The 26,951-nt window shown below is 39.4% G+C and overlaps 1 long non-coding RNA gene across 2 annotated transcripts; it reads left to right on the forward strand.

Annotated features, from left to right (window-relative positions):
* On the forward strand, positions 1 to 26,951 carry LOC114017000 (uncharacterized). 2 transcript variants are annotated; one of them, XR_003561795.2, is made up of 4 exons: positions 1 to 1,823; positions 11,208 to 11,359; positions 16,915 to 17,071; positions 21,494 to 26,951. It is a non-coding gene; the product is annotated as an uncharacterized LOC114017000 (long non-coding RNA). The 2 variants fall into 2 exon arrangements; XR_003561797.2 differs by lacking the exon at positions 11,208 to 11,359.

The following is a 26,951-nucleotide window of genomic DNA, read 5'->3' on the forward strand; positions in this document are numbered from 1 at the left end:
TGAGTAAGAGGTCTCACGTAAGACCATTATCTGGCCTTGTTTTAAGACCACTTCAGGGCTCCAGTCTTGCAATCTGATTTGTGCACAGACAGATGCATGCTTAACTGATGTCAGTGGGCTGCTTTTTTGGCTTGGGAAGGCATTTCGTGGATCAAGGCCATAACAGTTAACTCAGCTACCCAAACAAGAAAATGATGAAGCTCCTCTGCTGTGTTTAATTTGATGGCTTTGAGATTATATCAATTTTTAGCTTCATAGATGTGCGGTGTTTCTCCACTAAAAAAGTGTAATATTCTTACCGTACTCCCACAACTTTGAGAAGACAGACAAACATCATGCGAATGTTAGAGAACAAGCAGTATTTAGTGTACCTGAGGTGGACCACACCAGCAGAATGGCAATGCCTACAGAAAAGGCCATCCTTTCAGGACACCCATTCCTTCCCATGAATTATGGCATGCTTGTTTGTCCTTGCTGCCTTACACCGAAGTTTCCAAACTTGCTTGTGTATGTGCGGTCATAGGAGTTAGGTGCCTGTTTTCAGAAATAACGAGTTTATATGAATGCTGCTCAGTTCATGGGAAAATGGATGTGACCTCAAGAAACAGCTGCACTTTGATTCTGGAGATGAGGTTTCTAGCTTTAGATTTAGAGATCTCTGTGTTTAGAGCCTGATTCTGATTGCTCTTGTATTGCACAGAGATCTGCTCTCACAGTACGGTGGGTGCTGAGCCAACACCCTTTGAAGTCCATGGAAACTCTCTCACCGACTTCTAAAACAGACTGAGTTGTGCCTGAATTCTACAGCCCATTTTTTCTGCCTCAGTCACCAGTGTGGTCTCCCTCCTGGGTATCATGGGTATGGAAGCTAAATTAGCCACCCAAAAAATTTAACAGAGCGTTAGACAGAGGTGCAATTTCTGTGACAATGGAACAAAGGTACCTACACATTTTAAATAGCTTTACAGTGCCAGTCTGCTTTCACTGATATCTGTTTTAAAGTTACCTGTGATCAGAAGTACGAGTACTCTCTACAGGATACTTTTCATATACTTTTACTGGACTCTGCCTGGCACACTCACTGATCTCTCTTCAGCATGTTCTCTTTTTGTAGATGATCAGACATCTCATTTCTTTAATATACGGCGTACAGGAGATGGATGCACCTACATGAACACCGTTGCCACCAGTGTGCACTGGTACAGCAGTCAGGCATGCATTACAAGCAGAAAGACTGGGGCTGGACATGAATAAAAGTGTACTGTCATATTGTACATGAGATGATCTTTAGAGACTTTACCTGACCATTGTTTTCGAAAGCGTGAACACCAGTGTAAGCTTTGTTAGTTATCAAGTGTTAAGCACACTATCATGAAGTCCACATGCACTTACAGTTTTGGTTTTTAGGTGTACTTTCCCCAGGTGTAAGGAAAAATGGTGGAAGACGCAGAAAACCTTTGCTTTGTGGCTTCAAGGTGTCTTGGCTCATAAAGTAATGCTGGTGTGGTACATGTCTACAACTGGTTGTCTGGGTTGGAGCAGGACTGGAAGGTCTGGGAATGAATCCATGCAGAATTGAATCCTTTCTGCATCTCCTTGGCTGGTGAAAAGTCACATTGCTGCCCACAAGGGCGCAAATGTTGAATAAACCATCATTTTGGGTAGTATGAATCCAATCCGTTGCCTGGTTTTGAATGTTCATTTTCATACTTACTAGGAGCTACAGAACACTTAGAAGGTCATCTCCATGGGACGGCTTCTTGCTGGATTTACAAGGAGCTCTCCTAATCCTTCAGCCACACTGCAGAAGGCAATGAAGACAGGTATGGGCTTCCTTAACTGTTACCACTTCTGTTCATCTTCCATTCAGCAACTGTCTCACCCGTGCACGTGTTCCACACAGTTTTCCCTGGCTGTGCACTCAATACGATCTGAATACAGCCGTCAAAATCTGGATCAAGGCACATTTCGAGTTAGATTTCTGTGTCGTAGTGGAAGGAAAGATTCTTGGAAAGTTGCTCCATGCCATATTTCAACTACCTACAGCTAGTTATTTTGGATGAAACTTTTGTTATGGTTAAAAAAATGTAGATCTTTCTAGTTAACTTCTTGCTTTCACTTAAAAAGGCGTCTTGGAGCAAAGGTTAAGACCACAAAGCTTCGCCCAAAATTAAGGGCTTGAAAGTAAAGGTTAGAAAAATTTGAATACTTAAATATAGGAGCTTAAAATGGGAACCAGTACACCTCCTAAGCCATGTTATTTTCTGTATTAATCTACCTGTTTGTATGAAACAGGGGCAGACACATTACCAATTTTCAGTCATTTTTGCTGTCAGTGAAAGGGGATGACTTTAACAAATAATTATTTGCATGATAATGTTAATAATAATGCCAGAAAAATTGATGCCACTGAGTACAAAAGAATGTGTGAAGCAAATAGGGGTCAGGATCAGGAACACTGAAATGTGAATATTCAATTAACAATAATAGAAAAGATGTGGGGCATGGTATGTAAATGAAGGCTGCCTGGGGCCAAATGTTCTCAATAGCGAAGCCAACAAGATATTAAAAACATCCCACATGACTTTGTTTTTCAGTTCATGAGCAAATCCATGTTGAAAATATGTTTATCTGTTCTAACAGCAAAAACAAACACATTCCATAATGTATGTATTAGGAGGATGTATAACTGGTGTAGCATTCATGGCTAGGAAAATGTGACTACATACAGTAAGTGCTGTGGAAGGGAAGGGGGGAAGAGGGAAAAGTGGTAAGAAAGACAGATGCTTAGGAGAAAAAACTTGCTAACCAGAGGTTTTTACATGGACCACAGCATTGCATGTCCCACATGCTGATTTCTCGAGCAGACCTGTTGCCAAGATAAATTTTTTCTTGGACTCTAGAATTTATAGGATGTGCTTGGCTTGCATCAAGAACACAGCAGTTCCTTCCCCACACAAACAGCTCTATCTAGCTAGGCTGGATATAAACAGAAAGACTGCTTCACTAATTATTTATACAAAGACAAAGATAGCTGCATTCTGGAAGGTTCGTAGGAACTGGAATTTTTTTTTTTTCTTTACTGTGTTTTTGACTTTCAGGGCTGTCAGACTCCACCGAAATCTGTCTAGACCTTCATCCACAGGAAGGTAGTTCACAAGTTTACTGCTTTGATTCATGCAATGATCGCCCTCCCCCCTCCCCCCATCTCCCAAAGAGTATTGATACTCTTTATACAATAGTAAAATGCTTATATAAAACAGGATCTTTACCTGGATAAGGTGTTTCTCTTCCTACCTGACCCCTCGGCTTTTGAGACTGTTTGTGTGACCAAGGATTACTCCAGACCTACCCAGCACCGACCTCACTGTAAACGTTTGCATTACAAGGAGTTTCTTACATGTACTGCAAATGCGTTACACTGACATGTTCCAACAAACAGTGGCTTTTTCAAATCAATATGACTACTTTTATGAGTCAAGTGGAACTCATTCATAAGTGTTTTCAGATGCAAGCCAACTGTTTCTTATATTATGCTCCATCTTCTTTCCCCCTTTCTCCCCAGTTTTAGAGCAAGGGGTTGAAATACTGAAACAGGCTTAGCAAGGGGAGTAAGAGGAAAATAATTTTCCAAGTGCTTCACATACCATTGTCCTTGTCCTCTCACTTGTGCATGAAATGCAGCTGAAATACGGAATCCATGAAATAAGCTCCTAGCAGTTTACAGCAAAGCCACAGGAAAAGGAGGCGAGAGAAGAAAGAATAATGCAGCCGGTGGAAAGTCAAGTAGCATTTTGGACAGGCAGAATACTGTTGAGCTGCAGTCACCTAGGTCCATAAAGTGAACCTTGTAAATAGTCTTACTCTATTTTAAGCACATTTTAAGGGCCTGTGGGATTGGGTCTCAGTTTAGGCTCCAGGATTAGCATTCCTCTTGTGCAGAGTACCATGGAATTTTAATGAATACAAGTAGTCAGAATTTCTGCTGTCTCCCAGAGATTTGTTTATTTACTAATTTAGAGACATGTTTAAAATCTTACTTCAGTGATGCATCTGTACCAGCTCCATACTGAGGCAATAGTTAAAAATCGACACTGAGAAAAGAATGGTATCTGTGAGTCATATATAGTCCTAGACACACATATAAATGATCTCTGAAAATACCATCCCCAGGTTAGATAATGAGATATTAAAAGATTACAATGGACACGAAGATATGGCATCAAAGAGTCCAGTCCCACTTGCTATGGAGCTTTCTGTGTTTAAAATAAAAGAAATGGTTAAGATACGGTTTGAATTTCTGTTGTAAATGTATGAGTATTTTTCCTTAGGACATGGTTGTCTCTAGGACCTGATTAGCTTAGTGCCTGGTTTGGTCAGATAGAGTTTTTATATTGAAATAACACATCAGGCTCTTTATCCCAGGTCCTCCAGGGGAACCGGGTATTTAACTCCGGTTGGCAGAACCAAACAGCCCCATTTCAAGGTCTATATCTCAGCTGCTCTCTTTCTTTATTTCAGGTTCTCTGAATGCTTTTCCCCTTTAAAATCCTCCTTTAAAGTCACAGGGACCCGCTGGCAGCATGAGGGAGGGGAGCTGGGTAAGAAACTTTCTGAAGCCCTTGGTCTCATCAATGACCCGCTAAAATGCGTTGTCTAGCGTGAGAGTCAAGACGCTCAGCCCAAGCGTCTCTTTACATTCACAGCTCTGTGTAAGCAATCTATACGGATTTAAGAGGGCTGATCAAGAAAATGTTTTTAGCTTTAAGATGAGGCCTTGTGAGTTGTGCACTAGATGCTTTGGGACAAAGTTTTAAACCTTTCATTGGCATTTGCAAGAATTAAGTAGCTGCCTATATGGAATCTGGTTGCACAGTCCTGAAAATCTGGCTGTATTCTTTCTGTTAAACAGAACCAGACAACAATACGCAATGTGGTCATTTTTATTTCAATAGTATGAAATATTTTGGATATTAGCCGCTTCTTAAAATGAATATGAATTTCAACAAACACCAGGAAAAACAACAACTTCAAACAAAAGTAAAAAATTACACCTCACCACAACTCCGAAATCTTCCCAGAGCATTTTATACAGTTTCTGAGGCTTAGCTGTGCTCTCAGCAACCCTCTGTTTCAGTTTCTGGAGCTAGAAAAATCCATTCTCTGTCACTTAATTTGTCTCATAACATTACAGGTAGAAGTAAACGATCATTTGTGGAATTTTCATCTTCTTGAAAAAAAGATACATGTTTTTGTTATGATTTAAAAGTCGCTTGAATGTTGTAGACTGCTGGAGTCAAGCCAAGCTTTGGTAAAATCTGGCTAGATAATATATTCTTTTTATGATAAATTCAGCAGAGTGAATATTCATAGCTGAAGTTGTGTTCCCTGAAATACAAAATTTATAATAGAAGTGAGATTGTGTTCTTACTGTGTTCTTAACAGCCTATATGAGGCAGATTTTTTTTAAAGCAGCTATCTAATTACCTTTTAAAGTCAATTACTCTACTTGTTCCCTGGGTGACTCTGGTCTCCAAAATGTATTGGCTGAAGTTTTTCGTTATTATTTCCCAAACAGGAAAATAAAAACTATGAAAAATCAATAACAAAGTTCACATGAGCAGATGTTAATATTCTTCATAGTTCACTGTAAATTCAAGGTAGCGATCTTATTGGCATGAAGACTGATATTTTGGATGGAACTTTTTTAGTTAGTAAAGTCAGTAGCAGTAGATCCTTGGAGTTGGTAGCAAAAAGTCAACTGCACATTTGAATACTTAATTTTGCGGCTATAAACAGACACGTCACATTTCCAGCAACAACAATGGGATGGTTTTCAGCACTGCTCTACCAAGCAGGCATGTTTTCTATTTTCTTCTTGTATATACAATTAAAAGCATTCCCACCAGAGAACTCTGCCCTGCATTCACTTCTGAAACAGAGCATGAGAGATGTCTCTCCAAAGTAAAAAATCTCCCTTTCCTTGGGCCAAATAATGAAAGGGCAGCCCAGCAGTGCACCGCTACTTCTAAGGCTTTTAGTAAAAGTTTGAATTCACCGAACAGTCATCAACACTTGCCCTAGTGCACAATTAATAAGTAGATCTCTGGTCACTAGAAAAGTATTTTTTTCTTCTGCGTGGAAAGGTGAGTTTACATTTTACCTGGCTAGAGATAAGGAATTGCAAGCGTGGAGTATAGGCAAGTTCTCATCTTGCTCTAGGGGATATCCACCAGTGCCTGTGTTCTTGTTGAGTAATAATGAGATACCATAACCAAACAGTAGAATATGCATGTCAGATGGTTCTCCAATAACATTAGAAAAAAAGCAGCTGATGTATGGGATATTGAAGGCAGATTAAGTTGTTAATGTATATTAGTATATTCTTAATTTCCTTTTAATTGAAAAAGACATATTGACTTTAATTAGAACCATTTCACAGGAACTGTCAATTAGCACATGTCAAACTAGTTAATTCAGAACAGAATTCTTTTAATTAGGGTCTGCTTTCCTTTAACTGTGGGGCCAATGAAATCAGCCTTTCCTTATCAAGATTTTAAATGTCTCTAAGACATACAATACAAATGTAGTCTCTTATCTATTATTAGAAGCCCATATGGATAACATTAAAATGATGATGCTGGCATTGTTCATGCAGCACAAATCAGAGTTTCCTTTATGACTGTTTGAAAAAAAAGAAAAAGAAAAAGATGGCTTTGAAGAAAGACTATTTTAAATACACAGATTTATCCTACTTTAAAGAGACTACAAAATTTATGACACGCATGTTCACATTTAAAGTATTATTTAATACGTCTGCTCAAATAAATGGGCCTATTCAAACGTTTTGTGTGTTCTATCAGCCAAAGACACATAAAACATTTTCAAAGCATGCAGTAACGTTCTTCCCTTAAATGAACTGTAATCAAAAGGAGAAAACAGACTCGATGATTTTTTTGGGACAATATAAAACCAGCATTGTTAACTTTCATTGCATGTGAAGATTTAACACTGATTGCTAATCCAGTGGCTGCGAACACTAGTAAGCTAATGTCGTCTCAGTTATCAAACAGCATATAATCCTGGTCTTGACTCTCACATACATTTTCTGAATATGTCTCAAGTTTGCTGATGGATCTCAACTCTTGGCTGACATACTGGTGTAGAGACCTTCCCCATGGTTCCTGGGAGCTGCCATGTGCAACATCTATAATGATGGTTGCATCCCTTTGGGAGTAAAGAACAGCTGAGAAAAATAAAAAAAAATATATAAAAGGAATGATTGCAAAATCTAGACAGTTTTATCATATGAGGTTTAGCCACTGTTTTACTGACCTATATCAACAGAGGATTACAGAGATTAGTGAAAGAAATACTTAATAACTGAACTGTGGATTCCAAAGAGGATTATCTGGTAAGATATTTCATGCATCCTGATGCTTTGTTGAACATATTAAGGACCTGATTATGGGCCCGGGTAACCCAACAATAAAAGAAGCATAGTTTCCCAAAATGAAGTACAACTGGGATGCATTAAAATTTAATGAATCCTAGAAGTACACTTAGCTAGGATCCTAACCACACCATTTTTTTCCCCCCAGGGCAACTCTTTGGTATGCAGCGTGTAGTAGAGTTGTAAGAGTGCCGTGTGCTAAAACTTGTGTTAAGGTTGCTGCAAAACTTTGAAAAGTGGATGCACTTCAACTAGATGATCTTCAAAACTGAAAATTTGCATCCCAGGAGTTCTTCAGATCAAGCGAGAGGCTCTGTAGACACGTCACTTCACTGCTACTGTCCAGTCTGAAGCGTACCCTGACTGTAACTAACAGCTGTAGTTCTACTTTTAAATGTGATTGTAAATAGGTAATTTAAGACCCTGATATTCATTAATCCTATTGTGGCCCATATTTAATCTCTGCTTATCAGTTTAAATGCTTACCATAATTTAGAAGTCTTTAAGCAGATCTAAGTCACTTTGGCACTGAATTGCATAATCCAAGTTCTTTTATAACACAGCAGAAACAATGCTTTGGATTTTGATCATATTGCTCAACTGGCAATATATTGTTTGTTTCAAAATGGCAATTAGCAATAACTCTTCTTGTAAAATCATCCCCACATTGGCTGTGCATAGGAAGTATGGGTACATTAGCCACCAGTGTCACGAAGCCTTAGGTGACTGTCTTTGTGCTTGCATACTATGTATTACACTGAACTTCAAACTGCTGGAATATTTGAACAGTTTAAACTATAGGAAACTTTCTGGTGAAATTTTTAGTTCGTGTGCTATCCCAGTCAGGTGGGTAATAATTTACCAAATCCATCCCTTACAGCTGGAACAATGGAGAAACAGTAGTATGGGGGGAAAGTACCTTACCCAGGGCCCAGACCAAGTCTGTTAGAAACGGAATTAAAAGCTGAAGCTCCCGATCCTCTGAAGTTGCATGATCCTCCCTGCAAACACACCAATGCACCTCTCAGTGCAGCCCACTGTGTGCTGTGCCCTTAAAGCAGTGCAAAGCATTTTTTTCCCCTAATTAATACTAAGGTGATTCATTGCTTAGCAGCAGCACTAATATTTACACACTTATGGATCTCATGATTAAGTAGCAAGCTTTGACTTCAATTAAACCTGACAGTTTCTGATAGCAGAAAGTCATTACAGAACTTCAAAAGCACTCGAACTGCAGCAAGATCTTTACAATTACCTATATAATATCTTTCAGCCTCTGTTGGCTCCTTGATCTTCTGCAGCAGGCCCAAGTTCCCTGTCAACTTTGGTCTATAAGAGGTTGAACCTTAACGCATGTTATTTAAAAAAAAAAAAAAGTGAAAATGCTGCAGTATACAATGGGTTTCACCCAGTTGACATTCTTTTTGGGATAAGTGCTTAATAAAAATTGCCCATGTGAATCATGTACTGTTCATGTATTGTTCACGAATCAAACCAAGAACCATTTAAAAATAACTAGCATTAAGGAAACGTAATAGCTTTTTAACAGATTATTTAAATGACTGTAGCTCTGATTTCCAGTCATTTTATCCAAACAGCCATGGCAGAACTATCCCTGAAAAGGGAGTAACTTTCTGATTAAACTCTTTTGTTGTTGGATTTGAGAAATATTCTAGAAGAGAAAATTTCTCAATTATGCATTCATCTTTCAGAGCCCCGGCATGGAGGGTGTAACAGTTTGATCAAACCCAGCTGAAAACACTAATGGTTTGGAGGACTCATTTCGTTCTTACAATCACTGTGAAGAAAGCCTTTAAATACATTCAGAGTAGAACGGACAGTTTGTTCAGAGTAACCATTGCGTAAATCACTTCCTCGGTAGTTTCTGGTCCCCACAGCTTGGCTTGCCTGGTACTTTCGTAGCATGATGTGACAGCAATCGAGCAGCGACTGTGCATTTTTGGGGCCAGATTATCAACCCATCTGATTCTTTGATTTTTGCTCTGTTGGCTGTATGCATCCCAATGTAAATGAAACCAGCAGATACCCTCATCTGCTCATGTGCCATTGGCTCCTTGGCCTGGTGCTGAACTCTCCATCACTTTCTCCTTTTCCGACAAGGGTGTTTAACCGTGGCACTTGTGCTCATCTTAATTAAACCATTACAGCAACTGGTTTGCAGCACCTGAAGATGGAGCCCCCTCTACTCAGACTGGCAGTGTTCCTTGCTCCGAGTCCTCCAGACCGATGTCTTCCATTTACTGGTGTTTTGAAGTGGAGTTCAGATTTTCTAAAAAACTATGGTCTTTTGGACAACCGCATTCCACTGGCTCTTTTTGATAACACCTGTGCATCTTCGTGTTAATGATGAAAACTTCTCACTGGAAAAATAATGCTAAGGCACCTAATATATGCCTAATTAGTTGCAATGTGGTTTGGTAGCTGCAAACAAGGACAGTCAGACGGCTGTCCTGTCGTCTCAAAGAAGGGATCTGCAGACCATCAGCAGTTCACTGATCATAGATGAGGAGCTGCTGCTCTTGCTCCTGTAGTGTCTGTGGGCATATTCCTCCAGGTCACATTGCCTCAAACTACAGCAGTGTTAACTACTCCTTTATTAAACAGTTCTCCAAGCATAACTAAAGCATTTGGGTTGTTAACATACATAATAAGTTATATTTAATAAGGTTTCAAATCAGCACATTGTATTTTGCAGCAAAGTCATAAAAATATGCTAACATGATAACATCTAATGAGGGAAATGTTGCATGCAGATGTCTGTTTGCCTATTATCCCATAAAATGACTGTATATTTTTATTTATATGAGTAATGTTAGACACAAACATGTTACCAAAAAAGCATTCATTTAGGAAATGTATAAACACAATGAGTCTAATATAAGAAACTGTTTTAAAACACATTTTTTAGTGTTTATAAAATGAAGAGAAATTAAAAAAAAAATTGTTCCGAAGTACATTTTTTTTCTCCCTCATGATGAGAAAGAAATATAGGTTCTCAGCTGGCATATTATTTGTGATGTGGCAGCAAAGTGAAATTTGTGCCTCGCGTCTGTATCCTTTACATGATGCAAAGGAGTATAATTTTATTTTTGTTTTATTTGAAGGCTCTGTCTGGGCACATTGGCCACCAATTTCATTTTTATTGCAGTGCATGGATAGCAAAGTCACATATCCTTACGTTAATGCAAAGGGTATAGGAAAGGAAAGGGAAAGTATAATTTTTGTTGTTGCTGTTGTCATTTGAAATTTCCATAGTGTCTGTGCACATTGGGTACCATTTCATTTTTATTGCACTGCACTGATAGCAATGTCACATATCATTAAGTTAACACCAAGTTAAAAAAAAAAAAAGGAAAACAGATTCCTCCCCCCCCCCCCCCCGCTATTACTATTGTTTGAATTTTTTTGTACTGTGTGAATATAATTTCTGTGGGGTGGTGGAAGTACTGAAAAATCTAATATCCAATGTTAAATAGATAAAATGGTTTACATCTTTGTATTGCTCCATGTGATTGTGGATAGAAAATGTAACAGTACACACATTTCTTATCAGAGGGATAAAGGTTTGTTTGATATCTAGAAATGGTTAATATGGAAACAACAATTTTTCAGGAAAACTGGAATAATACCAGAACTTAATTTCCCCAAATCAGTATATTTTAATAAAGCACTTATCTCATGCATCTTGAAATGTTTTTCATGTCCACCTCACTGCCTTTTAACCCCTGAACAGAGAACATGACCTTCACTTTGGGATCCATAGTTGTGGCGGACCTACTCCTCAAGGCCGATGTGTAAATAACTGCCACCAGGATGGAGATGGTGCTCATGGGGAGCACCAGACAGCTCTTGGCTGCTCTGTTTTACGTGACAGGTCTTGTACAGGTCAGTACTAATAGCAGGCAGGAGTACAGCCCTTGGGCTCCTTTGGGAAATTTGTGCCTTAGTATGGTGAATCTATTGCCGACAATTGTCTCAGTTTTGGAGAGCAAAAGAGGCCAACTTGTTTTATTCAATCTATTATTAACCATTCCCATATAATGCACAGCTCTGCCTCTTTATCCTTGATCTTTGGAGCAGCTGTGTTGTGGTTCTTTAAGTCAATGTCCATTTTTAAGGACCCATTCTTGGACAATCAAGTACAGGGCAACCAACCAGAGATGGCAAGATCCAGTATTCTCCTTCTTGGTCTACAGTTCAGCTGTATTGCTGCTTGCAGCTTGCACCCTGCTCTCCAGACAGACTACCCCATGCTGGGCAGCAAAGCTGGGCAAAGGGCTGGAAGGCACATCCCATGAGGAGTGGCTGAGGGCTCTGTGTTTGTCTAGTTTGGAGAAAAGGAGGCTGAGGGGCAACCTCATTGTCGTCTACAGCTTCCTGAGGAGGGGATGTGGAAAATGAGGTGCTGAGGTCTTCTTCTGGGATCCAGTGACAGGACGCATGGGAATGGTTTAAAGCTGTGCTGGGGAGGTTTAGACTGGGCGTTAGGAAGCCTTTCTTTTTGGGAAGGGTGGTTAAATGCTAGAACTAGAAGTGCTTAATGCCCAAGCCTGTGAGTGTTTAAGAGGCATTTGGACAATGCCCTAAAACATGCTTTAACTTTTAGTCATCCCTGAAGTGGTCAGGTAGTTTGACTAAATGATTGCTGTAGGTCCCTTCCAACTGAATCTATTCTATTCTATTCTATTCTATTCTATTCTATTCTATTCTATTCTATTCTATTCTATTCTATTCTATTCTATTCTTCTATTCTATTCTATTTCTATTCTATTCTATTCTGTTCTATTCTATTCTGTTCTATTCTGTTCTATTCTATTCTGTTCTGTTCTGTTCTGTTCTGTTCTGTTCTGGGTCTGTTCTGGGTCTGTTCTGTTCTGTTCTGTTCTGCTCTGCTCTGCTCTGCTCTGTTCTGCTCTGTTCCGTTCCATTGCGTTCCATTCCGTTCTGTTCCATTAAATTCCATTCCATTCTATTCATAGTCTATTAGCTGGCTGCTGTAATTCATAATTGAATTAATGGCTTAAGATAAGGAGGCTGCATCTAAGGGGCAGCCCAGACACCTTCCATTGCTTTTGCAGTGTTCCCACCTGGTGCTTGCAGTGGAGGTCAGGCTATGGAGCATGGCCTAAAGCCGCATATTCAGCAGCCGTAATGCCCCTTTCTTTTCTGTCACAAAACATTTTGAATATGAACCTTTTTGGAACATGTGGTTTGACCCCAACATGACAGAAACAAAGCTGTGGCAATTCCAAGCTTGTCCATGGGCCTTTGGAGACCCTGTTACTTGAGGTGGGATAAAACAGCTTCCAGGGTCTTCCACTTTTGACCAGGAGTAGGGCAAGGAAGGATCTTGACTGAGATTCGTGGTCTTCATGAACCAGACTGAATCTGGAAGGACAGAAGAACCTCAGCCAACACATGTTTAATGAAAGCTGTGTGACATTGAACAACCACAGATGTATGTAATAGGTTTTGTGGTGTCACAACAGGCTACATCCCAATAAGCCACCTGAACACAAACATGTGACAGCTACCATGGTTTTCATTTTTAATTCATTTCCTTGTGTGAGGCTTGGAAAAGCCTCCTCCTTGCCCATTGCCACAGGCTACTCGTGTGCAACGGCAGCAGCACTCCATCTCTAAAACGTCATCTATCATGAAAAAGCGAATCATAAAAGAAAGGCTGGCCAGAGGAATTCCACAAATCCATCCATTCACACCAAATTCAAGGTGTCAGCATGTGTACTTCTGCTGCCGTTCCCTGGATGGTGTCCACGACACAAACGCCCCTCTGCAAACAATGCTAAGGCGGTGGGGATGGCTCCTTTGGGAGTGTTGGTTGCGGCGTTGGGCACAACCTCTGATGGTGCCAGGGTCCTTTTTCTCCTGTACCTTGAGCGAGACAGAACAAGTGTGAGATATTTTGTAGCAGGTGTTAGAGAAAGCAGGATAATGTGGCAGATTTGGAAGAAGTGCTGGAATGGGAATACGCTGCTGAGCTCTCCATCTGGAGAGGAAACCCAGAACCACCCTTTCCTTGCGAGCTGCAGGAAGAACAGGGGAGCGCGTGTTTGGGGGTTTGTAGAAGACAAATTTTAGCTTGTTTTTAAATGCCTCCATATGTTTTTATTTTTGTTGTATACTTTCCTCTTGGCTGTCCTAGAGCTCTTTTGTTTTATACTGGCACGTCCCAGAACATTTCTACGTTATAAAAAACCTACTTATCTCAGGGCTCCACAAATGAACTATGACTTTTTCCCCTCCCTGCGTTTTTATTAAGCTCAGTGGGACTAATTCCCTATTGCTCCCACCTTTTGTAGGCCTTTGTACTGGTGCCAAATGGGTGTAAAATGCTGGCTAGAACTACAAGACATGCCTCTGACTGATAGAGCTTGAGGTCTGGGATCACACACCAGAAATTTGTGTCCAAACCTTACATCTCCAGTGTGGGTTGAGTCTCTCCAGATGGCAGGCGATATTCCAGGTGTTAATAAGCTACTTTCTCTCCTACTTTTATCTCCACAGCAAAATGCCGGCAAGCCTTTCACATAGTCGTTTAAATTAGGAGAGATCATTTACAGACACACACATAGGTATACGCACAATTTCTTTGTAAATCAAAGAGATTATACATGTATATGATCTCTTCTACATATGTACATATACGTGTGGTATTTTAAAATAACAGACTTTTAGGAAAAAAAAAATCAGTCTGAAGTACCATTACAGAAAATGAACTTACTTTTTTTGAACACTGTGCTATCTAAAAGCAGTTTGTTTTTCTGGGGAAGGAAAGGCAGAAGAAACACCGTGTGTGAGCAGTTTAATGCCCTGCCTGTGCCAGGACCTTGGGTACCAGGGGAGGGATGTTTGCACACAGCTTAACTCCTTGTCCGGAAGGAATGGCAATACACCATCTCCACACAACGGCAATTTACTTGCTTTAGTTGGATATGAGTCATGGTGGTTTTTGACAGCCAAGGGATACCATGCAGAGTACAAGGGCTTGGCTCTTGAGGACTGGCCAACGCTCCCAGAGGGTCAGAGCTCAAACAACAGTTTTGCATTTTTAGGGGTCCAAGAGACACCTGGGTGGGGCTGCAAGCAGTCTGGGGTTGAAGCGTGGGATAAGCTGCCTGTGTTGACATGGCCATTACTCATCATAACCATGCCGACAGAAATTACCAAAGTTCAGCTTTGGTAATTTCAAACCCACATTGCAGCGGCTATGTAATGGGAGGAACAATAGAGAACTGGACTCCGCGTACAATGCATTTTAATAAAATTCTTTACAGGGTTTGATTTCTAAAGGATCTCTCATCAGCCTATTCCCTGCACTTCTGTGAGAATCACCACAAACATTGGCATGACACTGACTTAGAATGGAAAACATTAGCCGGAAAAATGGGTTTTCTCAATATGCTGAATACACTGCTGAAATCTCTTTGCAATCCACCTGCAGTCTAAAGACTTACTTGTTAGAGTAACTGGAGTTAAATAACCAAGTATGGACTTACCTACTTCTCACATGCTAAAACTCCTCTACATCCAAAAAGGCAAGAATTTTTTTTTAATCATTATCAAACTCATATTCATAATATAAATTACTAATGACTTTCTGTGATTAAACTCCTCCATGTAAAGCTCTGGGATAACTGTAATGGATGGTGATAGACACTGGTCCTCAGGTAAGTTTAGGGTTTCTGTTAGAGAACTTATCCTTGGGGCTTTTTCATTAGCATCTCTTTAGACCTGGTATCAACCCACACCTCCCCTCTCAAAGACTCTTCAGTGGCAGATCTCTGCTCTGATGCACTTCTTGAATAATAGCTTATTGCTTAAACTTCAGAGTAAAAAAAGTCCTGCTTCTCCTAATTCAATCATTTATGCATCTGGTAGCTGAGATACAAACAGTCTGGTGTCATAACCTTTGGAAAATAATAAAAAAAAAGCAGCTGACTCACAATAACCAAGAATAGGTTTTGCCCCATTCTTTACAAATAAGACAAATTGAGTACTGATAGTTTATAAACATTACCATGCTCTGGCAAAGCCAATTTAAGTATGAAGTACAATGTTGAACAGTAACTGTCTTGATAGCAACAGCAGGAAAACACATCATTTTTCTAGGCACTATATTTACCACAGTCAAACCTCTATTCATCCCCCACTCAGGCAAGACTACATTGAACAGGAATTTTCTCTGAATTGGAGAAATAGGGATATGGCCATATGTAGAAAGCTAATTTTCCCCTTTCATGAACTCAAGCTCTGATTAAAAAAGAAGTAATTATAATTTTTCACTAAATTAAATTTATTAAAACCATTCAGTCTGATAATCTACATTGTCAAGTTATGTTTAATACTTATTATGAGACTAAGCCACTGAAATATATCTAGTTCGAGGAAATATCTTCAAACTTCAGCCATAAAAGAACTATATTAAAGCAAACATTCAGATTAATTGATGATGGGATTGTGTTGTGTATAACTGCAAAGAAGAAACCTCAGACTAAATCTGTTAGTGTTGGGTGAAATCTTGAGGTCATCACCTACTCTTTGCAATCACTTCCTCAAATGTTTATACATGTAAGTCCTGACTAAGAGTGAATTAATAACTTCAAGATTTAATCTGATGTTATTAAAATTTTGCTGATTGTTTACTGTGTTTGACCAGCTTATGTAAATACTCTTAAGCTATTGCATAGTCTGTAATTACTGTGCAATAGATGAGGTTACAGGCTAGCTAAAAGCATGTGCCTTGGCAGTAAAAAGAAAAGAATTATGCTAATGTTAACTTAATTGCAAAATTTCTGTAAAAATAAATGTATCGAAGTATAGTAAAGCATCTGAATTTTTAGACCCAAATGTTAAAATCCTGATAAAATGCTAAATATATAATAATTAGCAAGTACTTTTGAAACAGATAGTTCTCCGCTGCATTTTAATACACTTAAGAACCAAAACCTGCACTAACAAACCAAGAGGTTGCTAGCATGTTCTACAACAGGCTTGGTAACGTTTAATGAAAAAAAACCAGTGAAAACATGTCAATACTTCTTTGAAAGTCACTTTTATTGTGGAAGCAATATTAACGCATTTGAGCAGAACGTGAGTAGCAGAATATGATCTGATGAAAATACGAAGTAAAAATTATTGGAATGGGCCAGAAATTCAACAGAAAAGGCTTTGGTAAAGGTTATTTTTCCAGACACCTAGTGCCACAAGTACAATTATTGGTAACATTCATTATTTCCTTCCATTGACAAATATCAGAGTCAATGCTGAGGGTCTTTAATTTTCCTGCCATGCCAAAGGTGTGGAAAGAAAGATATTCGGGAAGGAAACTATTACTTCTTTGCTCTAGGTTGATGATTATATTCATCATAGGAACTGACGTCATGTTTTACCATCAAATGACTCTGTGTATTACCCAACAGCTCTTCTACCTGGCTCAAGGATGCACCCCAGAGATTGGTCCAGAGGGAGAAAAATGCTTGCTGAAAAGAATACACTCTTTTTCTCAAAACATGAGCATCAGAGCATTTATCATAGAACACAGCATCTGGCCATGGAGAACCTGCAGCAGAACGAGAGGTAAGACCTGCAGATTTTCAGGTGATTGCCTTCTGTAAATGGAAACACTGCTGACGCTTGATGCTGTGACTTGTGGACCACAGGTGGAAGTTACCTGACATTAATAATTGATGTTGCAACATCTCCTAGTCTGTTTTTGTGCCAGATAACCTCACTTAGTTTAAAGAACCACTGCCAGGAGCTTAAGAGCCATCCATTTTGGTGAGCACCAAATGGGCTAAGACTCCTCTCATTTTTTTTTTTAGAAACATGTGAAAAACAACTACTGGAATTCACAAGGGAATAGTGATCCCTCTCCATAAATTCAATTGTTCCTAACCTTTTGACACAGCCCATAAATAGCCTTCATATATTTCACACACACAGACACATGTAATAAATTACATGAACAATGTATATAAATACTTACTTTACAAAAATACAAACTAAATATAAAGTGCTGTATGAAACACCCATGTATTAGCAAATGGTTAATTTCCTGTGCCGATCGATAACTGGATTGCATACCTGCCTGCTCCATTTGCTGTGCCACTGTACTGGTTGCAGGTAGAAAGTGGTAGCAAAGAAAATATTAACCCACTGGCAGTGGGGCTGTTTTAGCAAAGGTTACAGCATAAACAAAGGACAGGGGAAGCTGAGATCTGGCTCCTGGAAAGGCTTATATGATTTTCTGGAGGAGGTTATGAAGTCTGGAAAAGGAAAAAAACAACCAAAAAGAACAAAAAAAAGAACCAGTTTTACTTCTGATTTTTTTTCTCAGTGAGTTTATTTAAAGTTTTATTTGCACACATGATTAACTTGATAATAATAGCAAAAAATTAAAGAATGTGCCAGTATTCCAAAGTGCTAAATCAGAAAATGTTTATGGGAGAGAATAATTGTTCTTCCTCAGCTTTATACCTAAAAACCAGCTACCCTACAGGAATCAAAACCAGAATACCAGCCTGGGTTTCTAAGTTTTTTCCAAATTCCTCCTTGTACTTTAAAAGTACTGGAAAAGGTATCCTGTCTGATGAATTGGATGCTTTATTTTTTTAAATAATATCATTAAAAATGTTGATGATATTTAGGGTGGAAAAATAATTGGAAGGGTAATATGTAAGAAAGTACTGAAATTTATTACCTGTGTCAATGTTAGCACAATTTCTTGCTGAAGATTCAGGGAAAGAAGATTAAATTCATAGACTAATCTATTTTGACTTTTCTTTAAAATAAAAATAAATTAAATTTGTGCCTTTCAAATATAATGATGCTGATTTGCATTTTCAAAGAAAAAAAGTATTGTTAAACAGTGAGAAGCACTGAACCATTCTCACTGCTGGCAAATGCCCATGGTACTTTTTTTTCCCATCTTCCTTGGGCGTGCAGCTTCTTCTATGAGAAACTATTGGTTTGTCCCATTGCCATGAGATAGCACAGGGCCAGACAATGACTAGATTGAACAGTCACACACACAAAAAAGATGAGTGCCATATAAATGCTCTGCTTCTTGTACACCTTTAGGTGACCGTGACCTTAACCCTAGAAAGTGCCATAGCAAAATGGGCAGAAAGCAGGCAGCCTCCTCCTTCCCAGATATGAGTTAAGAAAACTTGATGGATAAAAGGATGTTGTAAACTCAAACACATCCTTCTGAAACAATGACCAATCCCATCCATATGTTACCCACAGTAGGCCAACTGGTACTGCTGGGTTATGGAAACCTGAGGAGGCATCTGATCTGCAAGTAATGTCATGAGTTGCTGTGGACCAGCTGAAGTTGAGAAGGAAAACCCTTTAGGACTATTAACCAAAATGGTAGTGTTTTGCTAATGCCTATTTAATTGAGAAGTACTTTATTTGGTAGCCATTAACACTTTTGCAGCCCCAACTATTTAATATTATGTCATGACAAATAAAGGAAATGATGGTAGTGCAAGCTATTCCCGTAACCAAATCATAAAATGTAGAATCACAGAATGGGTTGGGTTGGAAGAGACCTTTAAAGGTCATCTAGTCCAATCTCCCTGCAATAAGCAGGGACATCTGCTACTAGATCAGTTTTCTCAGAGCCCTGTTCCAACATGACCCTGAATGTTTCCAGGGACAGGGTATCTACCACCTCTCTGGGAAACCTGTGCCAGTTCCACCACCCTCATCGTAAAAAATTTCTTCCTTACATCTAGCGTGAACCTAACCTCCTTTAGTTTAAAACCATTACCCCTTGTCCAATTGCAACAGGACCTAAAAAGTCTGTCACCATCTTTCTTGTAAGCGTGCTTTAAGTATTGAAAGGCCATAAGGCCTCCCCGAAGCCTTCTTCTTTCCAGGCTGAACAACCCCGACTCTAAGCCTGTCTTCATAGCAGAGGTGTTCCAGACCTCTGAGCATTTTTGTGGCCTCCTCTGGACCCCCTCCAGCAGGTCCATGTCTTTCCTGTGCTTGGGACCCCAGGGCTAGATGCAGTACTGCTGGTGGGGTCCCACCAGAGCTGAGCAGAGGGACAGAATCACCTCTCCCTTGACCTGCTGGACACACTTCTTTTGATGCAGCCCAGGACACGGCTGGCTTTCTGGGCTGCGAGCGCACGTTGCCAGCTCATGTCCAACTGTTCATCCCCCAGCACCCCCAAGTCCTTCTGGGCAGGGCTGCCCGCAACCCCTTCACCCCCAGCTTGTACTGGTACTGGGGGTTGCCCGACCCAGGCACAGGACCTCGCACCTGGCCCTGTTGAACCTCATGAAGTTCATATGTGCCCACTTCTCCAGCTTGTCCAGGTCCCTCTGGGTGGCATCCTGTCCCTCAACTGTGCCAACTGCACGGCTCAGCTTGGTGTCATCAAAATATATGGTTTGTGAGTGCAAAAAGTAAAATAGGAGATAAATCTGAAATCAATACACTTGAGACAATTACATGGCTCTACCACAGATTTAATTGTGATGATCTCATTTGGGTCTACCTTTCTATGGAACTTCCAGTTTATAACGAAATGAGGGCCAGTTATGTGGAGTCAGCTAGCCATGGTTCCTATAACTTCATGTTTTCACCAAAGCAGTTGGAAACAATCCTGCTTCTGCTTTATTTAGGAAAGTATAAAGTTCAGGCAGGACCTCAAGAACTCAAAGAAATCTTGAGCTGAAACTCTGCCAGGTAACATAGATTAGAACATATACTGACAGGCCAGGAGCCGTTAAGAATAAAAGATCAAAGAAGCTCTGAGAAATGAAAATAGCCAGAGATCTCCAAAACAGATATCACATTATTAGATTAATTACCAGTGCAGGTGGTACATGTGTAGACAGTAGCATATGCTAGAGAGGACAGCCAGGTTGGATGTTGAATTTCCCTGTTCCTTCATTTCTTCCTTTCTCCACTTCATCAATCCCCATGTCAAAGGACGGCTGTTTCTGACCATAGATTTCACTGGAATTTTATCTAGTTAATGGGGATTCTGCAAATTAATCTGGGATGCTGCAGCATAGTTCAGTGGATTATGCTTTCAAATAAAATTTCCAGACATATCCCTCTATTTTCTTTTTCATATTTTCACCCCATTATCTCAGTGGACTGTCTTACAGTGGTTGTGATTAAAGATTTAAAATTAACACCAGTTACCACACCACAGTGCCTGAAATACTGAGCTCATTTTCTCCAATAAGATAGATATATCTGGATAAATATTTTAATGACAAAGTCAGTAATTTTTTCTCTCCATGATTACTGTTAAAACCCCTCAAATATTTATAGATTTTTATTACATCTCCTCATTGTCAACACTTACCAATACTCGGAACTTAACCTTTTCCTAGTGAATCAGCTCTCCTACTCTTTTAATGTATTTTTGTTTCTAAATTCTATTCCAAGGTCACTTTTCACAGGAAATAAAAATGTGGCCTTAACAGGCTGATGTATGGCATGAAAAAGATGGAGCAATTTGAGGGATTCAGTAATAGCAAATTACCAGGACTGAATGATCTCCCTCCAGAATTCTGAAGCTAGAAAATTATTAAGTACAGTATGTATAGATGGGAATATACATTGTCTTTTTAAGACAGTAATAAGAAAATATAACACCCCCATCCCCCCTCTTAGTGACTGAAAAGCACTAATATTGTTAACTTCAGGGGTTTGAGTTTCTTTTAAAAAATGGTGTGAAAATCCAGACTCATTTCAGTGCTGGGGAAACTGAGTTCTTCAAAAGAAGATGATAATGCAGGACTTGAAGGAGAATAACCTGAAAGGGCTAAACCCATGCCTTTTCTGCAGAAAGGAGCTGAATTAGGGCAAAACATGTGAAAGTTAGCAAGGAACAAAAGCCCCCTGGACTTTGAAAATCCTGTGATAAGGATAATCTAAAGAGAATGTTTAAGGAAATAAATCTCTGTGTAGGAAGTAATAGACTCCTACCTTGAATTAAACTGGGTATTATTTTATTATTTGTAGTGCATCAAGCCTCTCTTAGCAGCACAAAGATGAATTAAAATTGCGTTAAGGATGGATAATCACCTCTGCTGTGTTACTCTGGATATGTCCATACAGCAGACTGGGAAGAAGGTAAGAGCTAGCTACTGTCAATAAGTTGCTTTGGGGGGCTGTAAAACTAATTTGGCCAGTGGAAGGCTGTTGGGGTAACTGAGATGGCTGTTGAGCTCCAACTGTTTCTCCCAGCTCTTTGCAGGGTCCCACACTACACAGCAACCTGTTCGTCTGTCCGTGTCCAAACTGGGGCTGTGTCTTCTCCCAAAACAAAGCCTGGCTCTCCTAATTTGTCCTGTGGAGGAGGTTGCAGAGCCTACAAGGTTGTCCTTAGCTCCAGTGGAGCTCCATGGAAGATTTGCTTGTGAAGAGCTGTGAGCTAGCTTGTGTTCAGGCAATCCCCTATTTAAAAGAATAGCAAAAACTCAACCAGCAATTAAATAAGGTTTTTTGGTCCTTTAAATGCGTGAATAATACAGGCACCAGTGTCATATTGCCGTACTAGCTACATCTTGTTGGGTGTGGGAGCACATCCATATTTGTTCACCTCATTTTGGGAAGGACACCTTTGTCATTCGGGTGACATGCCTTGGACATAGGTTTCATTTAGCTTGTTGGGTTGCAGAGCAAGTGCTTAGAGCTTCATTTGAGACTCATCTTTGATTCACCCAGCCTGTAAAAGAGAAGACTAGCTGAGTGGAGGTAGATGAACGACCAAAGTCTTCTCCTTTACTCTACACAGACTCACGGACCAAAAAGACCACATGGATGGATGGAAATAAGGGTTAGTTCCTCTATCTTACTTGAAATCAAACTGGAAACCAGCGCCATTCAGTCAAATATTTTGGCTGGATTTTTCAAAAGGGTTGGATTAGTTCATTCTTACTATTCACTGTAGCTACTCATATAAACAGATAAATATGTGACTATTTAAGCCAAATGGTCTTTTCCAGCTTTGAAATGATATAACTGAGAGCAAACTTTGGCTATCTAAAAGTAATCAAACTAATGTTTCATGCTGTACAGTAACCTTTTTGCCTGAAGGAGTCGGGGAGGAAATATTTTCCCATGCCAGTGGGAAACCTCAGTTTTATTTTTCAGCAGTTGACCTGTTCTTGAGGTACTTGCTCATTAACGTTGGAGACACAACATGCCACTGCCTAATTCTTTGTGGCAGAGGTGTTACTACTGCAGTTAGGAGAAAATGTTGAAAAGAGACCCAGAATTGAGGGAATAGTTGTTCCCTTTGCTTCTCAAGGTATGGTTCAATCATTCCTCTGTAGTCCTCCAACTTTCAGTCTATTTTCTTACATTCTCAGTCAATCAAATGTAATCTTTAAGGTATCCAGTAATTATTTATGCCTGGGTTTTTTCTATGAAACCACAAGCAAGCACAAAAGTGATGCAGGGCACTGGGTAACGGTGGCTCTCCCACGCACGTAGGTACAAAACTAGTGGAGTACACCTCTGCCTAATGAGAAAGCACAGGTGTTCTGACAAGCAAGAACAACAAATAAAAAAAAAAAGTCACTATCTTGTCAAATACTGTGTGCATATCAAGGATCCGGAATACAAAGCAGACTTAACAGCAATCATATTTTGAGTAGAATTTGCTTGAATGTAACACCTTCTCCCTCTAAGGTTTTGAGTGTGGTATCTTAAAGAAGATCACACAAATTACTCATCCTGGGAACAAAGGCTCTTTTTTTGAAAGCTGTCAGCTTGCTGACAGTTATGATGAGCATTTACTTCAGGCTTGTAAAACATATTAATCAAACTTGTTCCTATAACTTCAGTCCAAGGAGGGTTACTGTTTCTTTTAGAGAAATGTTTTACATAAGTGAAGAGCTCTGAATACGTATCACCTTGAATGCAAACCACATCTATGCCATTCATTTATTTGTAATGAATAAATACTAGTCTACACCAGGCTTAAGGAAGATTAAAGCAGTATATGGAAATCTGTTTATTACAATACTATTTGCCAAAGACCTATGCACCATTCATTGAACCTTGAAAAACATTTGAAAATATGGGTTGCATTTGCAAACTTCAATGTATGACATGGAGAGCTGGCAAGCTGCCTGGTTTCTACTTAAAGGATTGTCATTCTGGGAAAAATAAATTTCTCTAACTAGACAAAAGTCAATGTTTTCATGTTTTACTGCAATCAAACTGATATGGCTGACAATTTAATGTCTCAACACTTAAAATATCTGTGGATAATCAGTTACCTCAATCAATCATAACTACAAGATTCCTCTATTTTCAAAGCCTGTATACATATGACTGAGATATTTAACAGTTTAGAGAAACCTTCCCATCCTTAATCCTTCGTGATTTCTCTTGAGCAGTGCATTAATTTTTTTTCCCCTCAAATGCATGACTTTATAATTGCTGAAAAAAAAAAGAAATGCAACCCTGTACTCTAATCAGATTTTGAAACCTTTGTGTTAATGTCCTGTTTTATTTGATTCTATGTATATTTTATAGTCTGCTTGCCTGTCAAAAAGATGTGGAAATGTGCTGGCATTCCAGCTGAAGACATCCTTGTGAGTGAGAAAATGCTCAAGGCTTTTTTGAAAGTGGGTGCTGAAACATACGTTTCTCTTCTTTGACTCCAGGGGATGCTAACAGCTGCCCCAGCAGACAGGTATTACAAGGTCAAAGGCTACATGAGCTGTGCACCTTCAGGATTTGCAGACAGGAAAGTAGATGGGTAGCTTCTCAAAAGTAATAATAAAAATACCAACGACGATGAGAAGAAGAAGGAGCTGACAACAAAAATGAAAATGAACCCGAAAGAAGCGAATTCTGGGTAGCATAACACTTGGCAGAGCTGATTTTAATATCTGACAGGTTGAGTTCACTAATCTTTGCTATTCATATTGACGTCAAACTTCATACAGTTTTAGAGATTTGTATCTATTAAGACATACAGCAGTGTTCCTACAACATGGGAACAAGTTTGCTAGTGCCTGCCGTTCTTCCTCCGTGATAAAAATTGATATAAACTGTTTTAAACGCCTAACAGATAATTACTCTCAACACTCAATAAGGAAAGCTACGTCTTTAGAGCCTCCTTTATCTTTAAAAAATAATACAAAAAAGCAAGCCCCCAAACCACCAACAAGACAAAACAACAATCTTCCCCCCACTTTCCTCCCTCTCTTTTGTTTCTTTGATTACTTGGAGCCTTGTAATCAAACTAAGCTTAGTTTCAGGACCCTTGGGGCAGTATCTCTTAGTTCCCTGTCAGGCTGTGTTGCAAAACAATCAATCTTGCTCTTGCGCCGGCTTGGTGGAAGTGCCATGACACGAGGAGTGCAATGCTTTGCTCTTGCTGTGAAGCTTCCATGACAAAAGTTTTTATCAGAAGCTGACTGTATTTAGGATTATGAATATGCAATGACTCTCATTAGTATTGAAGCACAGAAGCATGGGCTGACATCCCCCGCCACTTTTAGCTGCTGCAGAGTCGTCTAATGAATTGTCTTGCTCTTTCACTAGCACAGGCTTTGCTGTTATGGCTCCCTGTTCCAAGGGGAGTTGCCCAGTTTGAGAATACTGTTGACGGCAGAAATTAATTGCCAAGAACATCTCTTGATTTTGTTAAACAGTGCTAGACAGCATTTAAATTGTCAAAACAGAAAACCATTACACCCTACAGGAGACAAAACGGTCACCAGCAAGAGGGCCCGTGTGTCCTTAGCATAGCCATGCACAAGGATACAGGTGTGGCACAGGTGCATGTACGGTTGTACCTGTACGTACAAATGTATGTGAGTGCATTGGTGATGGGTCTCGGAAACCTGACATCCTACTGATTTATGTGTTATTCTTCCAACTAGAACAAATAAGGATAACAGAAAGTTCTCCAAATGTGCAGGACTCCAATATATTGCTATTTGATCAACCCTTTAATACGCTTTCTTTTCCCTTTGGGACCTTGCCAAACATTTTTCAGCTCACACATCTGCAATCTTTTTGAATAAGTTACTGATAAGGATGTTTCCAACAGATGATTAAGATATCTGGCTTGATTTGTCATATTTGAGGAGATGTGTAAGCTTTCAGAAACCAGTGGAAATGACCCTTTTTTTTCCCCAGTTGGTTAAATTAAGTATTTTTTCCCTATTCATCTGAAATTTCATCTGACATAAAAGGAGCTTTTGTGGCTCTCTGCAGATTGTGAAGGATAGAGTGAATTGGAATGGATAATGTATTCCAAGAAGCGTAAGTAGCATTCTGAAAGGTGTGCTCATACTGCAAATAATAAAGAATATGAGGTTCTCCCAAGAAGATGTCAGCCCCGAGCAGCTCTTTATCCATTTAATCAGTAATGGAAATGGTCCCAGTGCAAGGAAGGAGGATCTGTTTAATTTTTACTGCGATTTTTGGCACCATTGCTCTAAAGCGAGCTTGGCTTACTTCTTGACCCAACCCCAGGAGTGTCTGTTCTCATCAGCTGGAGAAAAAATCAACATAAAGAACATCTACATGTTGGGAGTATCAAATGCAAGAGCGGTTTAAAATAAATGCAGTTCTGACAAAAGTGGCTCAAGTATCATACATCAAACACTTGTTACCTCTCTTGGCCTTAGTGATTGCACGTGACTAAGAAAGAGTGAGTGATAAAATCTGAAGAAAGATGAAACCAATCTGGGCCTTTTTAAAGATCATCAATCATTCTGTGCGGCCATGATATTATTAGTTCCAGTAAGCCTTGTTCTCCCATTTTATGGACATCATAAACCCCCCACCCCTAGACCAATGCTACCATGGGAAATCATTTTTATGGGCAGCATCTTAGTGTTGGCCAATCAGATCTAATCGCATAACAAGCTACTGAATTATTCAACGTTCTCCCTAATTTTGCATTCTTCCTGCACTTTGCTGTCACTGCAGGGTTTTAAAAGTATGTGTTTTTACAATATTTATTAAGAAGATAACCATACACAGGAATTTCGCTTTCTCTGTCTTTCAATAATAATTTGTTCCCTTAGATTGTAGCAGTATATACATTACTATATAAACAATATTTTTTCTAAAAGGAATAGCAATCCACAGTGTGGCACTCGCCTTTAAACTCTTTCAGCTTTTAAAATACCAAACGTAAGGACAACAATGGTGAAACAATTGTGTTCAAACATAAAATATTCAGATTTACTGAGCAAACTGTAACCAGCATGTCTCTTAGCTGTTGCTATGAATACAGGGCTCACATTGTATATGAAAATATTTCAGTTTTAATTGCAAATCTGTGCAGAGATGATTTGGGGTCCGTAATTAGCACATAAATTCCAGACTTTGTGACTGCTGTGAAAACACACATTATTTATGGAACTATTATCTAAATATAATTCAGTGTTTTTTGCTTTCAACAACTACTGTAAAAGTCTGATTTAATAAAATGTGAAAAATT

The sequence above is a fragment of the Falco cherrug genome, chromosome Z, assembly GCF_023634085.1.
Source record: "Falco cherrug isolate bFalChe1 chromosome Z, bFalChe1.pri, whole genome shotgun sequence".
Lineage (NCBI taxonomy): Eukaryota > Metazoa > Chordata > Aves > Falconiformes > Falconidae > Falco > Falco cherrug.